Raw genomic sequence first — 7204 nt, forward strand, 5'->3', positions numbered from 1 at the left:
ATTTTCCTTGAAGTGAACTCCTTCCTTGAAGATGAAACGCGGAAATTTTGAGAGAAAGGATGAGAGAACTTGAGAGTGAGTTGGAAAAATGTTTGATGTGTGTATGGTTGTAGTGTCTTGGCTGAGAGCATAAGAGGAGGGGGGGAGATGGGTTGACTTTTGATGCTTGATGGGAAGTTTGCCTGGATATTTGATGGATAATAGCTCATGCATAGATATATGATAGATAAAAGCTTTGAGACATGTGGGATAATAATGAGGTGTCACTACAAATTGAAATCTCTTTTCCCTTTTTTTACTTATGCTCTAACCGAAATCCAAAGGGGGGAGGGGGTTTGGGCCTTAGATGCTTCTCAAAGTGTTTTCAGTTTTAGGGTGGCAAAAAACACCCTAATTCCATTAAAGGGTTTGTGTTTTTGATGAGTATGTGGGTTTTTGGGTTCTATTTGATCAAATAGAAGGGTTTTCGGTACAATGGACAACCCAAAAGAAAGGTGTTTTCAGCCCAATAAGGTGTGTATGGATTTTGGGCTTATTTGGGCCCAATAAGAGAATTTTTGGTCCTATAAGGCCCAAAGGAACATGTTTTTTCGGCTTAGAGGGTTTGGGCTGAGAAGTCTTCGCTAAGGCCTAAAGTGGATTGGGCTTAGCTATTGGATAAAGTTTTGGGCTTGCATGAGGCTATTTCAACTTGATCCATAATATATGCATGTTTGGAATTAAATAACACTGTAGTTTAAACTTCACTAAGACTACATAGAGGTGAATTTTGTTCATGGGATAGTATTCATCTATGAGCATTTGTTTTAGTTCTTCCCAAGATATGGCATATGCTGCATCAATACCTATAGTCTTAGCATGACCATTCCACCAAGTATGGGAAGTGTCAAGAAATAGGAAGGTGGAAAATATGACATGGAAATCGTCAGCCCGCAAGCTAATATAGAAAACCAATTCAGTCTTTTCTATCTAATGGATTAGACCGAAAACTCTTTCATCGTCATAGAAGGAATTTGGTTTATGGTTTTGGAAGCCTTTGTAGGTGTACACCCTTAGACCACCAATATTGTCTCCATGGATGTTGCTTCCAACTCCCCCGCTGTCACACCCCGCTAAAGCGGAAACAGGAGGCGTGGCATTACAAAGGGTTTCATAGCAAAAGTTTAAAGACAACACCAACCATAGTATTAAAAACCATTACAGATTTACAACGGGTTTGAACAACTTTTAAAAGAAATTACAATGAAAATAGAAATACAACACATGCGAATGCTCCTAAAATTGAGGTGTCCCTAAGTGCCACTTACTCGATGATTCCTGAAAAAGCATGTAAAACGAGCGTCAACTATAAAAATAGTTGGTGAGTACTCACAAGTTTAACAAAATAATATTGGTTCATGAGTTGAAATCAAAGTTTTGATAAAAGTTTCCAATAATAAAAGTATATTGCTAGGAGTAAATAAGTTTGTAAAAACAGTTCGTTGTTATCATGAGAAATAAAGTACATTGCCCGAATAAGATGCAACATTCATATTTTCATGGAAGATAAAGTTCGTTACTCAAACGAGTAAACAAGTTTCATTGCTAAAATGAGCTGTCAATTTTGTTGCTACAAGGAGCAAACAATTTCATTGCTAAAACATGTATATAAGTTTCCAGTAGTAAAAGTTCATTGTTGTAATGAGAAATAGAGTCCATTGCTATAATGAGAAGCAAAGTTCATTGCTATAATGAGAAACAAAGTTTATTGCTATAATGAGAAACAAGTTTCGTTGCTAAAATAAGTATTCAAGTTTCATTGCTAAAATAAGTATACAAGTGTCGTTGCTAACATGGGAATACAAGTTTCGTATGTGTATAAAGAATAGTACATGCATCAAGTTTCCATTCATGAGTTCACAACCCAAGCCTAATGACCGAATCGTGCCCTATTGACTACTATGTGTATCGCAAACATAGTGTAGAAAATGGTAAAATGCACTCAAGCGAATCGTGCGAGTGAGGAGTTGTCTACCTCCTGATAGCGCTATCCATAATAACCATAGGCTCAAAAGAGTTAATGAGTTGTGTCTAGAGATTCTAGGGACTTAACCGCGATACAATCCTTATGAATTAAAGTAACATACGCATACATACAAAATAGCAACCAAGTTTCATACAAATCAAAATAAATACAACAAACATAACAATAGTTTAGGACATGCTTTTCCACCCCAAAACATTTAAAAACCGAAAATAGGGGAGTGCGTGAATACTCGCAATATGCATTGAGATGATGCAAATGGTGTCTTAACTATGCTCCACTCGTATCACTATTGATTCCTACAATAATGGTATTCGCTAGTGAGTCTCTAATCGAAATGTAACACTAGTATACATGGTACTACACTAGAATTATGCCAATATTGTGTCAAAATTTAATATCGACGAGTTACAAACATTTTTCTGTGGAAATTAAGTTTCAAAGAATCAATTGTTATATAACAATTTAAGTGGAAAATTTTCATTATTGAAATGTTAATATTTAACATTTTAGAGGTGCTCCAATGATTAAATATTCAAAACTAAATCAATTCAATTCTAAAATATCCCAAACTTTGCATTTCAGTTTTAATTGAAGTCAAAGACCTGAAGATAAATTTTCTTGAATTTTTGAGTTGTCTAACTATTTTTCACCATTTTAGTTTCTTGAATAACCATAAATTCATGAAAAATAGCAATGAGTTAAGAAAATTTCCCAAACTTTTTATATTACTGTTATTAAGCATTACTAAGCTGGGAAAAAATATAAAAATAGATTTCCAAGATGTTTCATTATATTTTGATTTTTGAGCATTTATTTCAATAAAAATTGAAATAAATAGAAAACAGTTCCCAAAATTACCCAAACTTTTTATTTAACTGTTAGTATACATAAATAGGCTGGGAAAAATATAAAAGATATTCTTCAGTAGGTATTTCTATTTTTCCTTGTTTTATTCCTTTAAATAATCATTAATTGAAGAAAAAATATTAAACAGTTAAAATAAATTACCAAAAATTTTTGTAACATCATTTACAGTATAAATAACCTGGGAAAAATACAAAAAGTGGTTTTCATAATGTATAAAGTGGTTTTGGGTATTTATGTGTATTTTAGTGTATTTTAGTGTAATTAACTTTAGAAAATAAGAGAAAAATAGTTTACAGTTGAGAAAAATACTCAAAATTGTTATGTAACCTCCTACTGTACAATATGATATCCTGGTAAAGTTTCATGAATTTTGGATAATCAGAACTATTTTTCCCATTTTTAAACCATTATAATTACCAAAAATTGGGAAAAATAGTAAGACATGATGAAAAATCTTGAAATTATTTTCTGGAGTCACCCATCACAGGTAAGGTATGCGAAAATTGTTAGATACAATTTTCACACTGTGTAAAGTGGTTTTGTGATTTATTATGCCTTAACAAAAAGAAAATCGGAAATCGTATCAAATAGCAACGAAAATTGATGAAATTTGGTGAGGGGTGATTATTCCCCATAAGCATCATCCATGAATTTATTCAGGATATATATTGACCTCTGAAAGTATTTTATGTGATTTATACCCTTGGTTTTAGCAATAATTTTAATAAATGAAAGAAATAATAAAAGCTCTTGAAATTTTCCAGATTATCTCATGCATGTGAGGGATTTCAAAAGGAAAAATGTTAAAAATGTATTCAGAAGGGAAATGAGGGTAATGAATCCAAACAAGTTAAGAAATTTTGTATACAATGGTGCATGAAATGTAAATGTGGCTGAAGTTCATGAATTTGTGTAGCCCATTCAGTGAGGTTTTAAGCCACGAAATTTCAGCCATCATTCACTAGATATGTTAAGTTTCTAGATTATTTTTCCTCAGATTTATGGTTGGGTTTAAGGCCATTGATCATGCAAGGCAAAAATGGTGATCACAGAAAAAGAGCTGTTTGCGCAACCATTTTGTAAAAATTGCCAAAGATCGGATATTTAATATTTTACAGTGAGACCAGTTGGGTTTGAAATTTAACTCAAAATATTATATTTCAGAAAAGAATCAAGAAATTTGGTTAAGAAATGAGTGAGATATGGTAGTTTAAAGTCAAGTAAAGAAATCTGGCAGATTGCATGCATGATAATTGGTTAGAAAAGTGAGTTTTCATCATTTCCTTGAGTAAATCTTTTGAAATATTTTAAATAAATCATGATAAACTTATATTCTAGTTATGTTTCCAGAGATCAAAAGATTAAAACTTATCAAAATGTATACATTCATTTATGAACAAAAATTTGTTTCTCAAAAACTCTTAACTTGAGTTTGATGTTTTAATCCTTAAAATCGATTTTTGCACTAAGATCATGAACATGCAACCTTGTTTATCATACATGCATGGTGTTAAAACACATCCATGATGTTCTAAAAACCATTTTTAACAAAAAGAAAACAAGTTTGAAGAAGATGAAGAAGGAGAATAAGGAGAAAGTATAGGAAAATAGCAAAACTTGAAGGAAAAGTGAAGTAGAATGAAAGAAAATTCGAGATTACCTTCAAGATTACTTCAAATGAAGAATATTTAGATATTAAGGTGTGTTCTTGGAGCCATTTTTCTGTAAAATTTCGTGGTTAGGGTGAGGGGAAGAGAGAAAATGTGATGGTGATGAAGAGTGTGAGAGAGAATGAGGAGGTGAAGTGTGGAGTAGGGGTGTTAACGGGGCGGTTCGGTTCAGATAGTAATAAAATTGTAAACCGTCATCACGGGGCGGGTACTTCATGTGCACTAACCGAAACCGAACCGAATTAGCAAAAAAACCGAACCGAACCGAACCGTATAAAGGCGGGTAACCACGGTTCGGTTCACGGGTACCCGCTAAATATAAAAATTTAAATACAATTAAAATTACAAACTTCATTCCAACGGTTTCTTTCTAAAAATTACTAAGTCCAAAGAATTATAAAAACATAATAAAGGTCAAATAACATACAATATAATTGGTATAATAAATATAAAAATAAAAATAGAAGAAAACATCACGTAGAAGTGTAAAATTGGAATAGCTGATCATGATATTTGTTTGGGATATGGCTAAAAGTTCAATGAAAATGAATAATATATATATATATATATATATATATATATATATATATATATATATATATATATATATATATATATATATATATATATCAAGCGGTTCGGTTCGGTTATCCGCGGATACCTACGTATCAAAACCAAAACCGAGCCGTTGATATCCGGTTTTTTCGGTTTCGGTTTTTTTATGTTTCGGTTTTTTTCGGTTTCGGATCGGCCGGTTCGGCTCGGTTTTACGGTTTTGCGGTTTTTTTGCACACCCCTAGTGTGGAGAGGTGAGAAATGATTCAAATTTTGGGGAAGAGAGATAATGGGAAGAGAGAGGACGAATTTTAGGGGGGGGGGGTGGGGGAGTCTCCCTCTCTCTTGTTTATTTTATAAAAATTCAAATCTTTTATAAAAATGTCCAACTTTTTATAAAATGTGCACCTTAACCTAGTTTTTATGCATAAAACTCTTGATTTTGGAATTATAAATCAAGGTTAAATTTTAATAACTAAATCTTTATTTTCATTGATTGTATTTCATAATAATTATTATGATAAGATAATATTATAAGTTTCATAATTATTTTTATAGAATTCTTGATGTCAAATTTTATAAAATTTAGGTTTTAGGGCTTTTAGGGTTTTGAAGTTTAATAAACTTTGAATATCAAAATAAATTGAATATTTGAGACTTCAAATTATCTTATGGTATTATAACTCTTTGATAGTTATAAATAATGTTTGTAATTTATTTTTATCGGTTTATTGGCATTGTATGTAGTGATTCCGAGATTCAAGCGAAATTGAGGAATCAAGTATACTAGTCCTAGTCTTCAACTTTGACTTAAGTTTCTATGAGACTTTGAAATCACTTCTACTTCTAGGTCAAGTGCATGATATGTGTATATGATTCTTGAAATGTTGTTCGAGTCAAAGAGTAACCCGAATATGGATAGTCACTACAGTTAAGTAGTCGTAGAATTCACATACCAATGTGAAATCCAAGCACATTATCCATTGTCTTTATCTGTTTTCAAGATTCCACTAGGTTATAACTTAGCTTCTCGTTACTAAGTCTAATATGTGTAGTGCCTATATGTGTAACTAAGTTTATTCAAATCTAGAACTAACTCAAATTTTGATGGTTGTCACAGTCTCCCCCGGTTGAAAGAATTTCGTCCCGAAATTCAATTCGTGACACATTCTATTAGAACTTAGCCGAATACAATTGTATATCTGGAGAGGTGGTGACTTGAAGAGCTCTTTGATTATTTTGGGTTAATTCCTCAAGGGAAGAGCCCAACTCTTTAGCTATAATCAAATTTAAGTTTCCCTAATTCGAGTTCTACAGTCTAGATTGCGAGAAATTAGGATCATGGCAATCATGATCACCCCATGGTGACCTAGTTGAAAAAAAGATCATATAGTTAGATATTATCTGAATTAAGAGAGCGGTATAAGTTTTGTTGAATCACCAATTGCACTGAGCGTTAAATCCGCGTTGATGCTTAAGCCGCATTCTAAATTAGCACTAAGTGTAAATTTATCGCCTGATAAAGAAGAGATTAGGAACAATTTGTTCACTTCCGGGTTGGCTACTAAATATGGAAAATATGTATAGTCTGAAATAATAAGGTGTAGCACGAATGAAAAAGAAGTGATCGAGAGTGAGTTCCTAAAGATACACACTAAGGGTAAGCAACGAGGTTTTGGTACACCTCAAATGTAAAGGCTATTTAAGTGTCATCTATAAAATAAGTTACGAAACGATCGCGGATTTCCGAGGAAACATTTACTACCACGGTTACTCTTACTATAATAAAACAATATTTGAAGAATATATATATTTAGAAAGTCATCGTTGCAATGGAGGCGATGCAAGTTTATGATAAAATAAATCACCTTGTCTAGATAACAATTTGAGTGATTAGAAATGATAAGTAATCTCACTATTATCAAAATGTGTAATAATTCCAAGATAATGAAGATACATGTGTGGCGATCAAATAAAGTAGTAAAATAATATAAAGATTAATCAAGGTTAAAGGTTTAAGTCATCAATGAGGGAATTTATATAGAAATATTCATATTAAACTTTTGGGAAATTATCCAATTGTCTA

The sequence above is a fragment of the Lactuca saligna genome, chromosome 8 (genome assembly GCF_052625555.1).
Source record: "Lactuca saligna cultivar CGN05327 chromosome 8, ASM5262555v1, whole genome shotgun sequence".
NCBI classification, from domain to species: Eukaryota; Viridiplantae; Streptophyta; class Magnoliopsida; order Asterales; family Asteraceae; genus Lactuca; species Lactuca saligna.